This window comes from Heloderma suspectum, chromosome 4 (assembly GCF_057233095.1).
Source record: "Heloderma suspectum isolate Gila_16-S chromosome 4, 16-S_ref, whole genome shotgun sequence".
NCBI classification, from domain to species: domain Eukaryota; kingdom Metazoa; phylum Chordata; class Lepidosauria; order Squamata; family Helodermatidae; genus Heloderma; species Heloderma suspectum.
Genome location: NC_139461.1, coordinates 92,374,361 through 92,398,913, shown reverse-complemented (window position 1 = coordinate 92,398,913; position 24,553 = coordinate 92,374,361).

The window sequence follows — 24,553 nt, the reverse complement described above, 5'->3', positions numbered from 1 at the left end:
GGGCGGATAGAGGGGGAAAGGGTTAAAGCCCCCCGCACTAGGGCCCTGATCCAAATCAGTACCCAACACATATTCTAGAGTAAAAATGAAAGGAAGATGTAGCTGCTAGCTATCTCTTCAAAGTAATGTCTGCTTTGGCCCTAAGATTGTCTTGTTCTGTCACCTATTCTCTCAAAAACTGTTGTGTAATATATATCATTTGGAAATAATCAAACCAAATTTTATGGTTTGGGGTTTAGTTTAATTCACTATCTCATATTGTGTATCCTAATTGCATTCTGACTTTATTTTGTTGTAATTACTGATTAAACTTACTCTCTCCCCTGACTCCAGTCAATTCACCTCATCACAACCTTAAGGGAAACACCATTAAGGTATAAGCAAATGAGAAGACATCCTCTTGCTTATATAAATGATTATGCTGCGTTATATATGTGTAAATTAGGGGATTTGGGGAAAATAAGATAAGGGGTAGAGAGAGATAACAAAAATTTGGAAAGCCCCAATAGTCAGGCAACATCCCTGAGCTCTGGCAAATTCAGGAAAATAGACTTGAGCACGCTCCGGGAGAGAGCGCAGGACAGGAGGGCCTGGCGTGCTGTGGTCCATGGGGTCACGAAGAGTCGGACACGACTGAACGACTGAACAACAACAACAAAGAGCCAATTAAGGACAGACACCACATGAAACCACATGCCATCAGTTAATCACAAGGGACAAAAGAACTGCATAATTTTGGGTATAAAACCTGTTGCATGGACCAGAGAGAAAAAAGAAGATAAGGCAAAAGTCAGAACAGAGGACTAGAGAAAAACTCTGTCCTCCAAACCCACTAATCCTGGTCCCAGTGATTGGGTAACTGACTATCAGTAGGATCACTCTGCCCAGATTGGTATTATACGAACAGAAAAATTGCAGAGATAGTTACAGTTGATAAAGATACTATTGTACAGTTCTGAGGTATGATAGATTTATTGGTTTGGGTGGTGCAGTGGAAAATCAGGATACAAGACACAAGTTCCTGCGTAATTCTCCAGAACAACAGCAAGGCTTAGATATCCAAGTGAGCATCATTTTGTCCAGAAGTTCTTCCCTGACTTGAAGATCGTAAAAGTAGATCTGTTAACCATTAATTCTTGTGAAACTTACACTGATTGTTCTGAACGACATGACCAAATCACTTGACCAAACAGCCCTTTTTTTGGTATGTTCTCTATTTGGACCACTCAGTTATCTTGGATTGTTTGTTTAAGTGTTCCACATCCTCCATCCAGATGTCAAATCCTCCCTTGTTCTGTGGTGTGTGTGTTTGCCTGTGGGGTGTTGGCATAATGGAATATCCAGGCAGTTCTCCACCATGACAAGCCATCATGGGTTTGATGCAGACTAGCTGAAACCAAAATACAATGCCCAGGCAACAATAAGATAATGCACATGTGTGTGGCATCACCAGCTTGCATGTGTCACCACTAGAAGCTGAGAAAGAACTCTTGGAAAACAGATGAGCTCAGAAAACAGATAAGGCCCAGAGACCACATGTGCTTGTTACTCTGCCCTGACCCCACCACCACTGCTGAATTCCTCCCACCGACTTCCCCAGTTCCTGTATTCTTTTCCCCCCCAGGTATCCTCATAGAGATAACCCTTTTTCCCACCACTCCTAGCAGTGAGGAAAGATCAATCTGTATCCATATCACTGGGATATGTGTATGTGTATATGTGTATCATGTGCCTGTGTGTGCCTGTGCACATGTGTCTATATGTGAGTATACATCTCTGTGTATGCATACAGGTGTTTGTGTGCCTGTAGTCCTGACCCCCAAGCCAGCATCACATGTGGTCCTCAGGGCTGAAAAGTGGGATCTGAGCTGATTCTAAAATGAGCTGAGAGGAGTTTGCCCATCACTACTTTTCCCCAGTTTTTACTTAGAAAAGGTGACACAAATGAGAGAACACTTATTATCTTCTACATACCCATTAGTCTTCAGTGTGTGACCTGAAACAAAGCTGGCAAAAGGAACTGGAGCGGATTGCTACACATCCTCTGCAAACTAAAGAATTCTCTGGTCTGTCAGTTAGTCGATTCATTTTCTACTTGCTGTGTGCCGCTGCAATAAACCTTTCTGTCACTCCACAAAATTCAATAAATTAAACAGAGAAGATTGTCGAAAACAAATCAACACACTTTGGCAGTCTTCTGTTTACTTTGAAATAACAGTCAAAAGACACCAAAGTATAGAATTTGTTTTGGAAGGGAAAATGTGTCATGCTTTTGGTTCTGGCAGTGTATTTACATTTCCCCAGCACCATCCTCTCCACAGAAATGCAGAAGTCAGTTCCATTGTGCCCAGTAGGGTTTACTACTTAGTATGTTTGCTCAGGAGTGCGTCCTTAGCCTGTCTTTTCCTTGCCTTTCTTAACAAAAGGATAGTCATATTCTGAGCTAGAACAGCCATGACAGAAATAACAATGAGTGGGACCTGCAACAAGCAGTGTATCAAGCAACCATGTCTTCCTCTAAAATATTATAAACTAAAAGGAATTCAAGCAGGGGTTCTTCTACACCTCTCCCTCCTCAGTTTCCCCAGCTAACACTCAATATTATATGGCTATCTAGCATGTTCTGTCATCAGTGGGCTGCCTTGGAAAGGTTTTCATGCACACACACACACACACACACACACACACAGACAGATAGATAGATAGTATTTCTGTAAACTGTGGAGTTCCCCTGGGTATGTTGATTCTTGTTCCCCAGTGGCCATGCTTTGGTTCCAGTCTTTGGGTCTATATAGACTAGGTAAAAAAGGTAAAGGTGTCCCTAGCCAGTCGTGTCCGACTCTAGGGGGTGGTGCTCATCTCCATTTCTAAGCCGAAGAGCCAGCGCTGTCCGAAGACGCTTCTGTGGTCATGTGGCCGGCATGACTGAACACCGAGGTGCACGGAATGCTGTTTCCTTTCCCGCCAAAGCGGTACCTATTTATCTACTTGCAATTTCTTGCTTTCGAATCACTAGGTTGGCAGGAGCTGGGACTGAAGCCAGGAGCTCACTCCGTCACGCAGCACTCGGGTCTCGAACTGCTGTCCTGCCGACCTTCCGGTCTGCAGTTCAGTGTCTTAACCACTAAGCCACTGCGGTCCCATATAGACCAGAGTTATGTGCAAATGGCCTCTCAAAATTCTCCACCCTATTTATGGGCAGAGAAATTGGGGGAACAATTTCACTGACTTTCTCCAGGGGGAGGAGAAATTCTCCAAGTTTCTCACAGGTGGGGCTCACCACTGGCAGGGGTTCATTTTTGTTTTTTTTGCACTGCCATCACAAAGTGGCAACAGTATCAACTGTGTTGGCAGCCTGGCCCCCATTTTGCATCCTCCACAATCCAGGTGTTTTGTGGGCAGGGGGTGGGGATTTTTGAATCCAGCTTCAGGGAAGAGGTGGAACTAGTCCTGTGTCAAGATCTGTCCTCCAATTTCCTGAAAGTTTTCTTCCCCCATAAGAGAGGCTTCCATGTTTCTGCCTCATTCTCAGAACATTTTATAATTTCTTTTGAATTTCTTTTGATGGGGTTTCTGAGTTTACCTAGGCCCAATCTACACTCACATTTTTTTACATTTCCAATGAGTTTTCATTCCCCTTGTTTCACATGACGCTCTCGCTGTTTCGTTTTGGAACCGCAATTTCCCGCTGTCCTGTTTTCACTTTCATTGCCCTGCTATTCCATGATTTACAAGTAGCTTACATTCCTGTGCTCTGCTTTTCCGCTTTTGTTACCATATATGGGCGTGGAGTTTTCCTCCCATGCCTGTCCTTATATGGTGGTGTTTGTATTTCCCTCCTGTCCAATCACAGCTCTCAGTGCCCCCATGTGGTCTTCCGGCTACTGATAGCATCGCTTCCTCAGCACTCAGAGTTTTATCGCCAACTTTTATCTCCTTCTATCCCCTGCTTTGGCTTTACAAAAAAAAAAGAAAAAAAGGAATTATCTTCAAACCTTCAAAGAATCGTAGCTTTTCCAGCTCGATTTCTCTGCACACTTGCCCGAGCAAGCCCTGGCAACTGTAAATTTTTTCACAGTCCTCTCCATGCTGACAGCACGCTGTCCCGAACAGAAAGACACACACACACATCCAGGCAGATAGTCATCACTATTCACAGACTAACATCAGTAAAAATGTCTGTAGACAATATTAACGTCATGTCATGATTGGAAATCGGTGGACAAAAGCAGGGCAGTCTTTAAAGCTTTGAAGCTTCGAACACGCAAGCAGACCCCCCCCCAAAACCCAAGCACTGGGGTGCCACCACCACCCCTCTTCCTCACTCTGGCTGTCAAGGGCTGGCGTGGGAAAAAGGGCTTCGGCAGCCACCCCCAGCCTCTTGCTCTGGCTTTCTCTGGAGGAGGCCAGGGTGAGAGCACTGGGGGATGGCTCTGCCGAGGCCCCGCTTCCCTGCGCTGGCCTTTGCCAGCTGGCAGGTAGAAAAGGGACGGCGACAGCACCCCAGTGTTCTCGCCCTGAGAAGGACAGGGTGGGAGCACTGGGGGGTGGCTGCAGTGAGGAGGCCCCTCTCCCCCGTCTTTGCAAGCCAGCATGTGGAAGAGGGACGACAACAGCCAGCTACAGGGTAATGGCAGCTGCCATTATCATATTGCCTAGTGTAGGGAGCCGGAGTGCTGCTCCACAAAATCCTCTGGACATGGAGCCATGAGCAGCATGAATGGCCCCTTTGCGACCCCCCCTGGACCAGAAAGTGGGGCGTTCATACAACTCTAGAAGCCAGGTCCGCGAACCGGTGTCCAGGAGCCAAACTAGCAACGTCACAAGCTGCCAGTCAATTTCAGAGCCCAATTCAAAGAGCTGGTACTAAAATTCCGAGCCCTTAATGGCTTGGGGCAAGGTTATCTGAAGGATCGCCTCCAGCCATATATGCCTGCCCAGACCCTAAGATAATCTTCAGTGGTCCTTCTCGGGGACCCTCTGCCAAAGGAAGTGAGGCAGGTGGCTACCAGGAATATGTACGAATCCCACACCTGGCTCCGAGCGGGGGCATCCGCGGTGGGGAGGAGGCGCTCCGTCCCTCCCCCCGGAATCCTCACCGGGGGGGAGGCACTCTGTCCCTCCCCTTGGAATCCTCGACGGGGGGGAGGCACTCCTTCCCTCCCCCCGGAATCCTGCTCGGCCGGCTCCGCTCCACGGCCAAGCTGTGGAGCCACCGGCTGGCTCCGGCCGCCCGCAGCCAGACATCCGGCTGCTGGGAAGCCCTGCAGGGACGCAAATGGTGGCTGTCGTAGCTGCCGCCATTTGCGTCCCTGTATTGAGCCGTGATAGGCTACGTAAATATTTACAGCCGCCATTTGCGCACACTGGCTTTTTCCCCCCTATGTAAATACTTACATAGCCTATCACGACAGGCGGAAAAAAACCCCAGCGTATGCAACTGGCGGTAGCCACCGCGTATGCTGGGGTTTCCCCCCCCCCCACCGTCCTGGCTGCCATTCGCTTCCTCCTTTTCCTTGCCCCTGCGTCATGGCTAACGCAGGGACAAATGGCGTCCCTGTGTTAGCCATGATAGGCTACATAAGTATTTATGTAGCCTATCATGGTTAGGAAAAGGAGGAAGCGAATGGCAGCCAGGACGGCCGCCATTCGCAAAGCAGCGCAGACGGGAGCAGGTAAGTGCTCCGTTTTGTGTGCCTTCCATGGGGTGGAAGTGGCGGGGACTTGCTCCCGCGTGTCTTTCGTGGGTTGGGGGGGCAGGGGCTTCGTTCCACAATGGATTTCGGGGGGCTGAATGTACTGGCATTTGGCCTCCCCGAGATCCGTTGCGGAATTCTCTGACATCCCTAGGAAGAGGGCCTTTTCTGCTGTGTCATACTGGCTGTGGATTGAGCTCCCTAGAGAGGTTTGCCTGGTGCCTATGTTGTACTCTTTCCAGTGCCAGGTGAAGGCCTTTTTATTCTCTCAATATTTTAGCATCTTAGCTTCCTATGCTTTTAGCTTTGGTGTTTTAAATCTGTATTTTAAATCTCTGCATTGCTGCAAGGGTTTTACTCTGATTGTTCTGTTATGTTGTGCTTTTAAGCTTTCATATTTTATATTGTTTTATGCTGCGCCTTGTGGTTTTAATTTTTGTGATCCACCCAGAGACCTTCGACTATTTGGTGTAGGGATGGCAGAGAATTCCGCCACAGATTCCAGGGAGGCCAGATTCTTTAGAATCTGGCCCCCCGGAATCTGTGGCGGAATGGCCTCCTGCCCCCCCGCGGAATCCCCCCGGGATGGTACTTACCTGGGGTGGATGCGGCAGATGTGGTGGTGGTGGTGGCTGTTCCGGCGGCAATGGTGGCTCTGGCGGCTGGTCTCCTGGCCAGCCACAGCTGGGCTGCTGCCACTGCCATTGCCGTCCTTGCAGCCAGCCATGATAGGCTACGTAGGGATGTATGAAACACTTACCTGGTTTCGTCCAGGGACATCTGCGGTGTGGGGGAGGCGCTCCGTCCCTCCCCCCGAAATCCTCGACAGGCGGGGAGGCGATCCATTCCTCCCCCCTGGAATCCTGCCTGGCCAGCTCCACTCTGCGGCCAGGCTGTGGAGCCGCCGGCCAGGCCAACCCGCAGCGAAGCCTCCAGCCGCTGACGGGCTGCTGCAGATGCAAATGGCGTCCTCAGTAGGGGACGCCATTTGCGTCCCTATGGTAGCCTGTGATAGGCTAAGTAAATATTTATGTAGCCTATCACGGCTAAAGCGGGGACGCAAATGGCGTCCCTTATGCCATTTGCATTCCCGTTTTCTCTGTGATAGCCCATGATAGAAAATGGTGTTCCCATTTTAGCTGTCATAGGCTACTTAAATATTTACGTAGCCTATGATGGCTAAAATGGGAACGCCATTTGTGTCCCCGCTTTAGCCTTGATAGGCTATGTAAATATTTACGTAGCCTATCATGGGCTACCATAGGGATGCAAATGTAGGGGTGCACGAAAGCCACTTACCTGGTCTTCCAGCTTGCTTCGTGGTGGGGGGGAGGCGCTTTGCTGCTCCCCCCGAAGTTCAGGCCAGGGGGGGAGGCTTCCCTCCTCGCCCGGCTGAAATTCAGGCCGGGGGGGAGGCTTCCCGCCTCGCCCGGCCAAAATTCAGGCCGGGGAGGAGGTGCCTCGCCTCGCCCAGCTGCGAAATAAAAAGTAAAACAAAAAACAAAAAACGCCCCCGTGATAGGCTATGTGACGATTAACGTAGCCTATCACGGCTAGATCTGCAAAGTCAGCCGTGATAGGCTACGTTAATCATCACATAGCCTATCATGGGTGACTTTAAAAAAAAAAAAAGTGCGTACGGCTAATGGCGGCCCCCATAGGGAGCCGCCATTCGCGTTCCTTATTTGCTCGCTGTAGTCTACGTAAATCTTTATGTAGACTACGGTGAAAATAAGGGCCGTATAAGTGTACGGCCCTTAATAAGTGTTGCCCTTATTTTTGCCATAGTCTACGTAATCTTTACGTAGACTACAGTGACCAAATAAGGAACGCGAATGGCGGCTCCCTATGGGGGCCGCCATTAGCCGTACGCGCTTTTTTTTTTTTTAAGTCACCCGTGATAGGCTACGTGACGATTTACGTAGCCTATCACGGCTGACTTTGCAAATCTAGCCGTGATAGGCTACGTTAATCGTCACGTAGCCTATCACGGGGGCGTTTTTTTTTTTAACTTTTATTGGAATGGCGGCGGCGGCAGCCGGTCGAAAGACCAGCTGCCGCCTCTGCCCCTGTCGAAGATCTGCCGAACCGCCGCCGGGACCCGCCGCCGGGAGGGACATTCGGGAAAGGTAAGTCCCATCCCGGGGGGGCGGGGGGGTGGAGAATTTCTCCCTGAAACTACTTCGGGGGGCCGAATACGTTGGCACTCGGCCCCCCAAAGTTTCGGGGAGAAATTCTCCCCCATCCCTACGCAAATGGCGTTCCCTACTCAGGACTCCATTTGCGTCCACAGCAGCCTGGCAGCGGCTGGAGCCGCCGCCGCTGGAGCCACCGCCGGAGCCGAAGCCGCAGCCAAAGCCGGAGCCAGTAGGCTCCGTTCTGGGGGGCTTTTGCGGGGTGGTGGGACGGGATGCTCCTTTCCGCCACGGATCCCGCCATTTGTGGGGACGCCATTTGCTGTCCTGCTTTAGCCGTGATAAGCTACACAAATATATACGTAGCTTATCATGGGCCGGCATAGGGATGCAAATGGCGGCCACTATGATGGCTGCCATTTGCAACCGTAGCAGCCCAGCAGCGGCCAGAGCCACTGCCACTGCCCCCACCACTTCATCCACCACCAGAACCGCTGGAGCTGCAGCCAGGTTGGCTCCGTTTTGCGGAGCTTTCGAGGGGTGGTGGGGCGGGTTGCTCCGTTCTGCCACAGATTCTGGGGGGCCGAATTCACTGGAATTCGGCCTCCCTGGGATCCGTGGCGGAATTCTCTAACATCCCTAAGGCTACATAAGAATTTATGTAGCCTATCATGGCTGGGTGAAAAACAAAAACAAAACCCCAGCGTAAGCAAATGGTGGCGGCTACGGCGGCCGCCATTTGCGTTCCCTATTTTTCGCCGATTTATCTTACGTAAATATTTACATAAGATAAAACAGTGAAAAAAAGGGGAACACAAATAGTGTAGTGGGCGCTATTTGCATTCCTTTCTTTTTCGCTGTTCTAGCCTACGTAAATATTTACGTAGGCTAGAACGGCGAAAAATAAAGGAACACAAATAGTGCCCACTATGCAATTTGTGTTCCTTTTTCCCCACTGTTTTATCTTATGTAAATATTTACGTAAGATAAATCGGCGAAAAATAGGGAACGCAAATGGCGGCTGCCGTAGCCGCCACCATTTGCATACGCTGGGTTGGTTTTTTTTTTTATCCAGCTGTTTACTGTTTGTAAATTCTTACATAGCCTATCATGGCTGGCTGCAAGGATGGCAATGGCGGCGGCAGCACCCTGGCTGTGGCCGGCCAGGAGACCAGCTGCCGGAGCTGCCAGAGCCGCCGCTGGAACCACCGCCGCCTGCCGCCGGAACCGCTGCCACCGCTGCTGAATCTGTCGGCCTTCAAGGATTCCAGGGGGGGGAGGACTGGATCGCCTCCCCCCCATCGAGGATTCCGGGGGGCGGGATGGATCGCTTCCACCCCGACCGCGAAAGATTCCACGAAAAGGTGAGTTTCATACATCCCTAATCGGGTGGTATAGAAATGAAATAAATAAAGAAATACCACCAGAAGATGAAATTCTCAGTGATGGATTTTGTTACTTTGAGGGATAAATGCTGAAGAAGATATTAATCCAAATGTCTTTGGCAGTTTTATTCATGAATGCACTGGAAATGTTATCCTGCCAGAGGATTAACCTGTACTTTTAAAGTAGGGGTGGGGAACCTCTTTAGCCTAAGGGTTGAATTCAGTTTTGAAGAACCCCCAGGGGCCACATTACAATGGTAGGTGGGGCTGAAAGCAAAGGGGTGGGGCCAATGGCAAAAGGGGCAGGGCAAAAATATAAAAAAATATCAGCATATTGAAGCTTACAGCTCTTACTTCCAGTAACTGAGGGCTCCTTCACATGGAGCTTTTATCCTGCTATTGTGATTGCTCACTCACAGAGGTTTGTGGGTCCTCTTCATGAAGTCGTCAATCTTCAGGGCACATCCAGAGGTATTTCCTGGTTATTCCGTCTCAAAAAGATCCAGAATTAATGAACTATTTATTTTAAGTCGGATTGTTATGTGATTAAAACAGCCACTAGATGGCACTGTTTCATTGATTTCTATGGAACCTTGAAAATTAAAAGCTCCCTCTCAGCATTCATGTGGTCGCTGTCTGGGAACTGCTGTAAATGTGGAAAGGCTCCACAATGGGAGGACCGCGGGGTTTTTCTTTAGTGTAAAGGCAGCCTCTGGCTCCAGATTGCCAGCGATACAGCCGCCATGTAGTATCGCTGGCTGAAGGGGATTGACACCATTTGCGGCTGTAAAGGTCTTAGTTTAAGGTAAATGCAGCCATAAATGGTTGCATTTAGCTTAAACTAAGACCTTTACAGCCGCAAATGGCATCCTGGATACCATTTACATCCCTGCTTTTCATTCACACGATAGGCTACGCAAATATTTGCATAGGCTATCGCGTGAATGAAAAGCACGGACGCAAATGGTATCCAGGATGCCATTTGCGGCTGTAAAGGTCTTAGTTTGTAACTCACTGTTGCTGTATAGACCAAATAGTTCCAGTCCATGCAATTTCCAATTATCTGACTCCTCCCTAAGAAATCAATTGATTTCCATGGCATATAAATTTAAGTTGGCAGCCTCACAGTTTGTAAAGAGGTTTAATGGATTAAAGGTTAATTGGATACAAAAGGAAATGCTAGACTCTTTGTCTTCCTTTTCAAGTCATTAGACTAGTTTTTCCCCCTGTACAAATGCAAGTAAAAATTATAGTGCTCCTTGTTGTACGCCAGTGTGAACAAATGCTGCAATGAAATGTAAGGTGCAGTAAGGACAGGCACAGTTTTTGAAACCTTTGGGTATAATTTTGAAAACCATGGAGAAATGCCTGAAAACAGTGGGTCCAATGCAAAGTTCAGCACTTCTAAATCCAATTGATTTGAACTGGAAAGTTGCATCAGCTATCCATGTTTACTTAGAAGCAATTCTCACTGAGTTTAATGGTCTTTATTTCAATTAAGCGTGCATAAGATTGCAGGGCTAAGTTTGCGATTACTTCTCCACTGAAACCAATGGAGCTTTAAAGTGTCTAGTCTTGGCAAACTATACACTGCCCTCAAATGTGTGCAATGATGTCCTAATGGAAAAGCAGCTCTGGTAAGCTGAGATTTTGAATGAAGAACCATGAAGAGAAAAGACAGTGCTTAACCCTCAACCCACCGTCCATTTCAGATCACCCTCCAAATTGCTTTATCATTTTCTTGGACTTCCCAAATCCATGTTTGCAAGGATAAATGTTGGGGGGGGGGGTGGAAAAGCAATTTGGAGTGGGAAACAGTGGGCAGGAAAAGCCTAAGCAAACCTTTCTCCAGCTCTTTTCTCCATGCAAAATCTCACGCTTCCAAAGCTGCTTTTTTCATGATAAAATAACGGGGGGGGGGAGTTTTTATTACATGTGTACTGTGCACCATGTAGTTTGCTGTTTCAGTGGGATTATGCCCAGAGACCCAAACACACTGTATGAAATTCTTATTGTTTAAATGCTATAATTGTTTATGGGTTTGACATAAATATTGGCCTGGAAGTATGTGAGTGTTGCTGTTGCTTCTTTTAAGGGTTTGTTTGTATTTTGTGCTTGTATTCTAGACTTTGTTTTATTGTCAGCTTTTCAGTGTACTATAAGCCACCTCGAGTATCCACTGGGTAGAAGTGTGTGTGTGTATGGGGGGCGGGGGAGAGTATTGTTTAAAATCAATACATACATATGAGCTTTCTATATATGCCCAGTTCTTCTCTACAAACATTAAGAAAGTTAATATTCCCAGAAGAATGTTCAATAATAATCACTTTTTTTCTCCAGTGCTAAAATTTCATGTTACTTTGGGAAGCGAGCTCTTAAGAAATGACAGTTAAAGAGCAATGTGAATTATGCAGCAAAGCACATTAAACACAAAGTAAGGTAGACTTATGTTGCAATCTTATACCCACTTACCTGGGAATAAGCTCTATAGACCTCAATGGGAGTTACTTCTGAGTAGACATGCACAAGATTGCAGCCTAATTATCCTACTTGAAGGGTGCAATTGTGAGCATACTTATCTGGAAGTAAGCCCCACGGAAATCCATGAACATAATTAGGATTAGATTCTTACCATCACTTACAAAACTTATAAAAGAACACTTATAAAAGAAGGACATATTAAAATGGTAAAAAAGCCATCATCTTCAATGTGCCATCTCATGAGATTTATCACACACAAAAACTGACTAGACTTTTTCAGTGCACAGACTCTCAATGCTCAGTACCTCTTTGTTTCTAGAAGTAAGCCAACTATTCTAACCAGAGAATATGGATTTAGTTGTGTACACTGACTGAATGTTCTGAAAATGTCACTTACCTTTTCGAAGGGTGACATTCGTGGTGGTGGGGAGGCGCTCCGTCCCTCCCCCCGAAATTCTGGCTGGGGGGAGGCGCTCCGTCCCTCCCCCCACGAATCCTGGCCGGCCGGCTCCACAAATGGCGGCGGCCATAGCCGCTGCCGTTTGCGTCCCTGCAGTCAGCCGTGATAGGCTACGTAAATGTTTACATAGCCTATCACGGCTGATTTAAAAGAAAAAAAAACACGCGCGTACGCAAATGGCGGCGCCCATGAGTGCCGCCATTTGCTTTCCTTATTTTGGCACATCTTAGTCTATGTAAACATTTACGTAGACTAAGATGGCGAAAATAAGGGGAACACAAATAGCGTAGCGTCTACGCTATTTGCGTTCCCCTTATTTTCGCCGTCTTAATCTACGTAAATGTTTATGTAGACTAAGACGTGCCAGAATAAGGAACGCAAATGGCGGCGCCCATGGGCGCCGCCATTTGCGTACGCGTGTTTTTTTTCCTTTTAAATCAGCCGTGATAGGCTACGTAAACATTTACGTAGCCTATCACGGTGCTTTTTAAAAATCTAGCCATGATAGGCTACGTAAATCTTTACGTAGCCTATCACGTTTTTTTTTTTTACTGGAAATGGCAGTGGCGGCAGCTGGTCGGAAGACTGGCCGCCGCAGCCGCAGCCGCCGAACCGCTGCCGAACTCTGCTGCCAAACCGCCGCTGAACCGCCGCTGAACCGCCGCCACCAGGAAGATTCGCCCAAGGTAAGTCCTGTCCCGGGGGGGGCAGGGGGGTGGCAGACCGTTCCACCACTGATTTCGGGGGGCCGAATGCGCTGGCATTCGGCCTCCCCGAGATTCGTGGCGAAATTCTCTGACATCCCTATCAATGCCATGTAATCAATATATGACTTGTAAATGTGAAAATATGATTTTCCAGGTTGTAAGAAAATATGCCTTTTGAGTTGACGTTAGTACTTAAAAAAAAATCAGCAGTTCATGCCAACAAACCCACTTAGAAATGATTCATTTATCAAATGTACTGAGGGACACACATGACCTCCCTGTTTACCTGATGTAAAGAAGTCTACTTTTTTCTTAGAATGAATGTTTGAGTGTCCAAAAGTATGACATGGGAAAAAGTGTCAAACACAGGTTATCATTTCAGAGAAAAGAATAGAGGATGCCTGAATATTCCTATGTTCCTTGTAATATACTGTACATGTCATTTTTGGAGAAATATGTGTTTACCTGAAGGTTGGAATTGCAAACATGTTTACTACTGAAAACGTCCCTTGCTGGGAAGGTTTGGAGAGGGATTGGACCACGTTGCACTTCCAGTGAGATCACTGAGGGCACAAGGATCTCTGATTTGTTTTGTAACTGGGCTTGGAATTAATCCAGCTATTTCCCAAGTTTGAGGGAAAGTAGTTCTATTTTCTGAGCCCAGACATGATTATAACCAGGTTTGGGATGGCATGGGGTTTGCATAATCACTAATTGGCTGCCTTGAGAGCCTTTAGTTGACTAGCAGGTGATAAATTGTGGGATAAATGCATAAAAATTAGTTGTAAAATATATGACTTTTTAGACAGCTTGCAGCTGACCCTGTGAAAGACTGAAGCGAGGAAGTGGGGAGTGTTAAAACAATAGCCTCACTGGAATATTTGTGATCTTTGTTACAATTCTCTATGCAGAATGACAGTTGCAAATACCACAGTTAATTATAACTTGTTATCTTAGCCAGTTGGCAACTGTGAAACCACCATACATTTCAGATTGCCTTGCCATTGCCTGTGAACTAAAGCTAATTAAAATTCTGCAAGGTTCTGTATAGAGGAAAGGCCATAATTATTCAGTTTCTCACATTAAAATACAACCTATACATTCTGGCTCAAAGTTGCTTTTCCCACCGGAGTTTATGCAGAGTCAGAAGCCTCAGAGATGCTAAAATTATACTACAGAGTCCAATTCACAAGTGTAGAAATGGTTTAAAAAATACATACTGAATTTTTAAAAAAAGAAATAAGGTAAGACCATCTGCTATTTCCCTTAGCCTACTACTATTTCTTAAATCAGTTTTTGACCTGGAAATGTATCCCAAATTAGAAAAAGGAAGGTAACATGGACACCAGCAAAATTACACTTTGTTGGGAAATGAGGGGGAAGGAAGAATAAAGAGAATGACAACAAGAAGAAAGGAAATTAGCCATTCCTTAATGAACCAGTACACTAGACCAGGGATGGGAAGATGGTAGATCTTCAGATGTTATGGATTTCTTGCCAGCATGGCCCACTGTCAGGAATGCTGGGAGCTGAACTCCAAAATATCTGGAGATCTACTTTCTGCTGACTCCTGCATGAGATTACCACTGCTTCTTTGAATTCCTGGATGATACTTTGGAAACAGTTGTGGATATTTGTTGTATAGATTATGCTATGTTGACATGTAACAGTATACTTCTGTAGCAATTTTGTTGCCTTGAATTTCAAGTGGTATTGCAGGTAGGGATGTCAGAGAAATCTGCAACGGATTCAAATGAGTTTGGATTTCTATGAATCTGACCTGTGGATTCCACAGGAGACCAATCTTTTCTGAGTTGCATAGATTCTGTGGACTTGCAGACTGGGTTTTTTAATTGGGGGGGGGGTACACAAATCCACACTTCGGCTAATGCACATTAGTGCATGTGTGCATTTGCAGACAGCAATGATATTTTCATACATCCCTAGGAAAAAAATCCAGTTAAGTCAATGAGAGGATGATAGAATGAAAGACGCCCGACAATCCGTGAAACATAGACTGAACAGATTTCAGCTGCTGCCACCACCACCACCACCACCACCACCACCACCACCACCACCTGGCCTTCCCTGTGGACTCCAGCCTGGCATTATTTTTAAGGGGATTTTTAATTGTTGTGTGTGTGTGTGTTTTCTTTTTCCTGGGGGATTTTGTTGTGGTTTTAGGGGTGGGTAGCCTGCCTGATAGGCGGGAGCGAGGGGGCATGTGTCCATCTGATGGAGGCAGTGGGGGGAGTGTTGGGGGCCAGAAGATACCGAGGCTGGGCGGCAGGCGCTGGCGGAGCACTAGGGGCAGGCCATGCCAGGTAAGGAAACAAGGGAGAGATGTGTAGTATCTGTCCCCTGCTCCGGGCCTGTCCAGAGCCAAAGGATGGCTGGGGGAGGCATGACCCCATCTTCTGGCCTTTGTTTGCTGCTCTGCAATGCCAGGTCTGTTACCCAGAAAACCTCCCTCATCCATGACATGATCCTGGATGAGGGTGCAGACCTGGCATGTATTACGGAGACCTGGCTGGCCGAGGCTGCTGCTCCAACCCTTGCAGCCATGTGTCCAGCTGGATTTTCGTATGCACAGCAGCCGAGGGCTGGGGATCGGGGAGGGGGAGTGGCTGTTATCTACCGAGAGTCCTTGGTCTTCACCAGACCCCCTCTCCAGGAGACCAAGGTTGCTGAGTGCATGTACTGGAGGTTGGGCCCGAAGGGCAGTCTGGGGATTCTGCTCGTGTACCGTCCACCCCGCTGCATGACTGACTCCCTGGCCGAGGTGCTTGAGGTGGTCTCTGATGTGCGTGTACAGTCCCCTAACTTACTGGTGTTGGGGGACTTCAACGTACATTTGGAGGCCATCCTCACAGGAGCACCTCGGGACTTCATGGAGACCATGGCCTCCTGGGAGCTGCACCATATTCTAACTGGGCCCACCCATGTAGCCAGTCATGCACTAGACCTTGTGTTTGTTTCTGGAGAAGTGGGGAGTGATCTGGAAGTCGGGGGTATATCCACCACCCCCTTGTCATGGTCAGATCACTATCTGGTGACGTTGGACTTCTCGGTTCCACAACCCCTCCGCAGGGGTGGAAGACCCATTAAAATGGTCCGCCCCAGGCGTCTTATGGATCCAAATGGATTCCTGAACGCGCTTGAGGATTCTCTGGGGCATGCCAACGGCCACTCGGTCGAGACCCTGGTGGGTGGGTGGAATGCTGCAATCACTGGGGCATTAGATCAGGTGGCTCCGAAACTCCCTCTCCCCCTGAACAGGGCTCGGACTGCACCATGGTTCAATCCGCGGTTACGAGCTCTGAAACAGGAGGTGAGACGGCTAGAGCGCCGGTGGCGGAAGTCTCGCTCCAAAGACGATCAGACATGGGCTAGAGCTGTATCTTCAGCCTATCACGTGGCGGTGAAGGCAGCAAAAAAGGAATATTATGCTGCCTCCATCGTGTCTGCAGAGTGCTGTCCCAGGAGGCTGTTCCAAGTGGTCCGGAGCCTGGTTGGTCCTGTGGCTCCGGAACCACTGGAGCATTTTAAGGCCTCCTGTGAGGCCTTGGCAAGGCACTTTGCAGATAAAATTGATCAGATTAGGTGTGTTACTCTGCACGCTGTGGATACAGATAGTGAGCAAGAGGCGGCCTGTGGCAAACCGGTTTTGTGGGATCGGTTCCAGCTTCTTCCTCCTGATGAAGTGGACAAGGTGCTTTCATCGGTACGGCCGACCACCTGCTTACTTGATCCTTGCCCATCTTGGCTCATTATGAGCTGCAGAGAGAGACTGGGTGAGGGGATCAAGGCGGTGGTGAACGCCTCCCTTGAGGAGGGAGTGATGCCATCAGCCCTCAAGGAGGCAGTGATAAGACCGCTCTTAAAGAAGCCCTCCTTGGATCTTCAAGTTTTGAACAACTTTCACCCAGTCTCAAATCTGCCATTTTTGGGCAAGGTGATTGAGCGGGTGGTGGCGGTGCAGTTGAAGGCACACTTGGAAGAAACTGACTATCTAGACCCATTTCAGTCGGGCTTCAGGCTTGGGCATGGGACAGAAACGGCCTTGGTCGCCTTGGTGGATGATATGAGGAGGGCTCTGGATAGGGGTGAATGCTCCTTCCTTGTTCTCCTCGACCTCTCAGCGGCTTTCGATACCGTTGACCACGGTATCCTCCTGGACCGCCTGGAGGGGTTGGGCATTGGGGACACCGTATTGCGGTGGTTCCGGTCCTTCCTCTCCGGCAGGTACCAGAGGGTAGCACTAGGAGAGGAGGTTTCGAACCCGTGGCCACTTACTTGTGGGGTGCCACAGGCTTCCATCCTCTCCCCGATGCTATTTAACATCTATGTGAAGCCGCTGGGGGCTATCATCAGGAGGTTTGGGGTGCAGTGTGATCAATATGTGGATGACACGCAGCTCTACCTCTTGTTTAAATCTTCACCAAGGTTGGCCATAGAATCCCTGTCCAAATGTCTGGAGATGGTGAGTGGCTGGATGGGGAGGAATAGGCTGAAGCTGAACCCTGACAAGACTGAGGTACTTTTGGTGGGAGACAAGAGGAGGCTGGGGGATGTTGACCTGGTGTTGAATGGGGCACGGCTACCCTTGAAAGACCAGGTCTGCAGCCTGGGGGTCATTTTGGACTCCCAGCTGTCCATGGAGGCTCAGGTGTCAGCTGTGAGCCGGACAGCGCTGTATCAACTCCATCGGATACGGCGGCTGCGCCCCTTCCTTCCCAACCATCTGCTCCCATCGGTAGTACATGCCCTGGTCTCCTCTCATTTAGACTACTGTAATGCGCTCTACGTGGGGTTACCCTTGAAGACGGTTTGGAAACTGCAGCTGGTACAGAATGCGGTGGCTCGCCTGATTAAAGGCAGCCGCCGGCGAGATCACATCACTCCAGTGCTGAAGGAATTGCACTGGTTACCAGTTGTTTTCCGGGCCAAATTCAAGGTGTTGGTTTTGACCTTTAAAACCCTATATGGTTCTGGCCCAGCCTATCTTAAGGAACGCCTCCAGCAGCACCAGACAGGCCACTTAACAAGATCAGCCTCCGATGGCCTTCTCTCTGTCCCATTAGCCAGGACAGCTAGACTGGTGGAGACGAGGGAGAGGGCCTTTTCTGTGGTGGCCCCCACTCTGTGGAACTCCCTCCCTAGGGAACTCCGTCATGCCCCCTCTTTAATGAGCTTCTGTCATGCATTAAAAACGTTGTTCAGGCAGGCATTTGGGGTGGGTTAGGGTATTTTAGAAAATGTTTTTATTGTAGAATTTTATTGTTTTAAACTGTTTTTATTGTATGTTGTACATCGCCCAGAGTGGCTGGGTGACCAGCCAGATGGGCGATTAATAAATTTAATAATAAATAAATAAATAAACAGATTTAACAAAATCTGTACATCCCTAATCCCAGATTGCTTTACATATGATAAAAGATGATAAACGGACGATAAATCGCATGCTGAGAAATCTAACATTGTGACTGTAATGCTAATTCAGCATCAGTTGTCCATAATCTCGTTAACTTCAATGTCTTCCGTGAATAAAGTAGTTTGTCAGTTAACCATTGCACCAATCTATTTAGGCTAGCCACAGCCAATTAAACATTTGTAATTGTCTTGTGATTAGTTGTTTATTCGTTCAGTCGCTTCCGACTCTTTGTGACTTCATGGACCAGCCCACGCCGGAGCTTTCTGTCAGCCATCGCCACTCCCAGCTCCCCCAAGGTCGAGTCCATCACCTCCAGAATATCATCCATCCATCTTGCCCTTGGTCAGCCCCTTTTACTTTTGCCTTCCACTTTCCCTAGCATCAGCATCTTCTCCAGGGTATCCTGTCTTCTCATGATGTGGCCAAAGTACTTCAGTTTTGCCTTTAATATCATTCCCTCAAGTGAGCAGTCTGGCTTTATTTCCTGGAGTACGGACTGGTTTGATCTTCTTGCAGTCCAAGGCACTGTCAGAATTTTCCTCCAACACCACAGTTCGAAAGCATCTATCTTCCTTCGCTCAGCCTTCCTTATGGTCCAGCTCTCGCAGCCATGGGTTACTACGGGGAATACCATTGCTTTAACTATGTGGACCTTTGTTGTCAGTGTGATGTCTCTGTTCTTAACTATTTTATCAAGATTTGTCATTGCTGTCCTCCCAAGAAGTAAACGTCTTCTGATTTCCTGGCTGCAGTCAGCGTCTGCAGTAATCTTTGCACCTAGAAAGACAAAGTCTGTCACTGCCTCCATGTTTTCTCCCTCTATTTGCCAGTTATCATTGGTTGCCATAATCTTTTTTTTTTTGAGGTTTAACTGCAACCCGGCTTTTACACTTTCTTCTTCCACCTTCATCATGAGGTTCCTCAGCTCCTCCTCGCTTTCAGGCATCAAAGTGGTATCATCTGCATATCTGAGATTGTTAATGTTTCTTCCAGCAATTTTAACTCCAGCCTTGGATTCATCAAGCCCAGCACGTCGCATGATGTGTTCTGCATACAGGTTGAATAGGTAGGGTGAGAATATACAACCCTGCCATACTCCTTTCCCAATCTTAAACCAGTCCGTTGTTTCGTGGTCTGTTCTTACCATTGCTACTTGGTCGTTATACAGATTCCTCAGGAGGCAGACAAGATGACTTGGTATCCCCATACCACCAAGAACTTGCCACAATTTGTTATGATCTACACAGTCAAAGGCTTTAGAATAGTCAATAAAACAGAAATTGATGTTTTTCTGAAACTCCCTGGCTTTCTCCATTATCCAGCAGATATTGGCAATTTGGTCTCTAGTTCCTCTGCCTTTTCTAAACCCAGCTTGTACATCTGGCAATTCTCGTTCCATGAATTGCTGGAGTCCACCTTGCAAGATCTTGAGCATTATCTTACTGGCATGTGAAATAAGTGCCACTGTTCAATAGTTTGAACATTCTTTAGTGTTTCCCTGTTGTGGTATGGGGATATAAGTTGATTTTTCCCAATCTGCTGGCCATTCTTGTATTTTCCAAATTTGCTGGCATATGGCATGCATCACACAGTATCCCTGGCATTACTGCCATAATGTCCATGTTCCATCATAATGCATTTGAAGACATATTGATACATCATTCCTTTAGTATGTCTACATTGGTACAATATGTCTTGAAATTGGTCTGTAAAGCAATGCTTTGAAAACTAGTCCACCTGGAGTTCCTGAGCTATGTTTAGATATGTGGGGCATTTGCATATACCTTAAGTATCCGCTTGCCCCACTCATGTTTAAAGCAGGGGTAGAGGATCTATTTGTTGCAAAAAACAAACAAATGCATTGGGAAAGAGAGTGAAACTCTCTCCTGCCTTACCTTAGTTCCTTACCCTAGATTTAATCAATGGGGAAAGAGTGAAACTCCTTTCCTGCCTTACCCTGGATCTTCAGTGGAGGTGGTCTGGGTGAAAAATGCTTAAAATCCATGGAGTGATTTGGCCAGGTAAGATGCAGGAGGAGGACAGGTTTCTCACCCCCCCCACACACTACTTTATGTGTAATCAGTAGACCCTACCCCACTTTATACATGAACAAGTCAAGAACATGCATAAGATACATGTTCAGTTTGGCCTTTAGACTCATTGAAATCACATAGATAGGAATCTGATTGATTTGAATTTTACATTTTTCCTATAAAGAAGCAGTCCAGGATCATGCTTTGAATGTAGCTCATATGGGGAAATAATCTCTACATGGATAATACCTGTCATCACAGTGACTAGTTAAAGTGCTGCCGCAGCTGTTGAAATAATTTCTAGCTGTCTGCTCATACAGTCCAGCTCACAGCCTTATACTTTTCTTTATACAATTTGGGTTCGCTTGAATATAGCCAAGTATGTCAGTGGGCCCTATGGTTGCTAGCTTAGCAGAGCTGCTGGTTGGAACGACATGGAGCAACTCTCAGAGTTCTGACTTGAGTATAGTCTTCAGAACTCCAGCTTAACTAAGCTAGGACAAAACTTTAACAACTGCAACTGTCACTATCTGTTCTCAACTGGAACCTTTCTCCTTCTCTTTCTTTTGCCATATAGGACAATGTGACTAGCTGCATATTCATGCCAGGTTTTTCTCCAGAAAAAAAAGTTGTAACCCTTTTAAATTCAGCATTGCAAGGTGTTAAAGAAAATCTTTTTTCCTCTCTATTGCTCATGAATTATGAAGTGCAGAAAGTTAGACATCATCATCCTTAAGATGCAACTAGCTATTAGCCATTCTATTCTGAATTCCCCATGTAATGTTACAATTAATGAAAATTATTGTATTAATCTGATTACATTATGAAAGTTGAATAGCAGCCTTTGGCACACTTAGATGTATGTCCTCACATGCAAGAGACAGTTTTTCAGCATAAATACTCCCTTGATAACGAGAGCATTTAATGGAGACAGAGAACCTCAGGGCACAGTGTAAGAGAAGAAAGACAGACGGTAGCTCAAAAACTATTTAACTTACTTCGGGTTTCTTGTGTCGACAAGCCAATGACCTCATCAAGCTAAAATAAAGAAAAATCTCAAGATCAAACCAATTTGCTTCCAGGGCTTGATCTTAAAGTGTTAAAGTCAATGGGCACTTTGCTATTGATCTCCGTGGATGGTGGAATATCAATATGATTTACAGATTGTTATTCTCAGTTTAACAATATAACCCTATTCTTGAAATTAAGAGAGACTTCCACTTCACCCTCACCCAAAGAGCAGTGTTATGAATCAGTGTTATGAATCAGTGTTATGAATCAGTGTGTGGGATGTGAGAATTTACCCTCCCCCTGCACTGTTTTTCCCTACTGAGGAAGGCATAACACATACAAATATGCAGCATTGACAAGGCTGGCCTTCTCATGAGGTGGGGTGAATCTCCTGCCTCAGGTGGTGGATCAGGATCCCATGCACTCTGCCACCATGGGTCCTGATGCCATTACTGCCCTATGTCTCTCAAAGTGATGCAGAGGACAGGTGGCCACTCAAGGGAGCCCCGCAGGCCACTTTCCTCATGCTCCTCTACCCCCATGCACAGCAGCAGTAGTGGTTCATTCCCTGCCCCCTCTCCCCGCACGTCAGTGACTCAAGCTCTTCTCTGCTCCCTGCACAGTAGTGGCAGCAGCTTGTGCTCCCCCCCACATGTAGCAGTGGCTGCTTATGCTCCCTCCCAGCAGTGGCAGCAGTGGTGGTGTGTCCTCCCACCTCAGGTGGTAGGTGGTCTTGCGCCAGCCCTGAGCTTTGATGGGGGATTTAGACTGGGAAAATGGGGTGGAGGAAATAGTTAAATCCACCTCTCCTCCAGTGCTACAGCCCTGATCAAGTTCTGAACACACCCCATAGCCTGTGTTTTGTTTCGTTTTTAAAGAAAGCTAGGGAATCTTATCACAGATCTCTCATATTTCATCTAGCTCAGTCCCAACATATGTCAAAGTTTGGATATACATAATGTTGTCCTGTCCACAAGGACATCTCTGTTCATTTCACTGGAAAAAGTAGATCATAGGGCCAGTTCATATGAAACTGATCCAGCCATGATAGTGCCTGGCTTCCTTTCATCTGGTGCAACATCCTTGCCTCTGCCATACCTGCACATCTATGCAGGAGTGACGCATCCAAATGAAGGGCTACATACATAAATCCTACATGTTAAAGCAAAAATTGTGTAGTCAGTTACCAGGAATAAATTACCCAGTAACTGACTGTGCAATTTTGTTTTACATAGGCCATATTTCGGATGTGCCATCCCTGCACGGATGTGCTGGGATTAAGGTACTGGGGAGAGTGCAACTTGTCATACAATGGGCTAGATCTGTACTATCTGAATGGGCCTTGTGTGTGCATATCTTGGAATGTGTGAGTTGTATCTTTCCACTGAAAATGAATGAGCATTCCAGTATATGTAGGAACTATGGGAACAGAGAAATCTGCATCTGGACAAATGTGTTTAATTGAAATAACATTTGCTATGCTTGGAGAAGCAAAGATAAATGTTTTGACTTAATGCCATTCTTCCTAGTATTTTTCATCTTTGTTCTTATCTTTGTAAGCTGCTCTGGGAGCTTCTTTGGCTGAAGAGTGGGATAAAAATGTTGTAAATAAATAAATAATCTTATGTAGACATTCTTTCACCTCAGCTCAGTCAGATTTATTCCCAAAATGATGTCTTTAATTAAGCATTCTTCCAGCTGCAGGCTTGTTCTTGCATAAAACCATAACGTTCAATGCATTTATTTTCATATTGATTATGTGACCAATATATTTTTTGAAACAAAATAGAGTCCATCGTACACATGCAGCAGATACGTGCTTGTCTAATGGGTTTAGCAATCTCATTGATACCTTCTGATGTATTAAGTTCAGTGTGCATAAACTATTTTGTACGATCTTATTTGCAAAGTTTTATTTGAAAGGCACAAAATATTTAATGATCAATGGCATATATTTGTTTGTTTGTTCCTTGCAGATCTTTATTTCCCCCTTTTTCAAACTGCAATATCTTCAGATTAGGATACTCTTGTGCTCTCATAAGGGATATTCATCATGAAGAGACCTAGATACATCATGATCAGTTTTACAATAGGATTACTTTGAATATATTTCGTTAGTAGGTAAAACAGCCAGGTAATTGCTCCTGCTTTAATGTGCTTATATTTGTTGACCTTGTAATGCAGAATATTAATTGGAAACAAGTAATTGAATCTGAGATTGTGTTTTGATTATGCAAATGGATTGTCAGCTGTTTGAGTTTTCATTGCATAATAAAGAGAGGTTGTCATTGGAGCAGTAGGATGAGTGCACTTCTATATTTTTTCTGTTTGTAAGTATAGCATACATATTTATCATTACCCACATTTAAAGTATCATAAGTCATAGTTTAACTAAATCTACTGGATGCTTCATATGGCCACATGGGGGAAACAGTATTGATCCACAATCAAGTGAAACAAAATAGTTGGATTTAAATTGATTGAGTCTTATTTATTCCAGGGAGAGTAAACTAGCTTAGTTCAAGTTTTTCTGCTTCAATGGATTGTAGATTGGGCTTCTGTATAGCCAACAAGATTATTGGAATGCTGTGGCTCTCTTCTAGTTTATCTGAAAATAATGAAGCTGAGATGTACTCTGATTTTATGCTTTTTCCTTCATTTCATCATGGGTGGTGTGGAAGGATTCTTTGAGAAGTAATACATGCATGTTTGCGTAAAAGAAAAATCCATTGTGTTCTGTGGGGCTTACTCACAAGTAACTTTACTTCTAAAATAGTGGAACAGTAACAAGTAACTGAGGGTGGGCAAAACCAAGCAATCCTATATAAGTCTCAGAAGCAAGTCCCATTGGGTTCAATGGGGCTCACTCCCAGGTAAGTAGGTATAGTATTGTATAGTATAGGATTGCAGCCTAAGTGGAAAAAAAAAAAAAGGTTATAGGAAGCTAACAAGTTTGAAATGCACCTGAAGCACAGGTGCAGACTACCCCCACTTGGAGGTAAAATGGAATGATCAGATTTGCAGATGACACAAAATTGGGCGGGACAGCTAATACTTTGGAAGCTTTGAACAAAATTCAAAGTGATCTTGATAGGCTGGAGCGCTAGGCAGAAATCAGCAGAATGACATTTAATAGGGATAAATGCCAAGTTCTGCACCTAGGAAAAAGGAAGATGGGGGATACATGGCTCAACACTACAAGCGAGAAGGA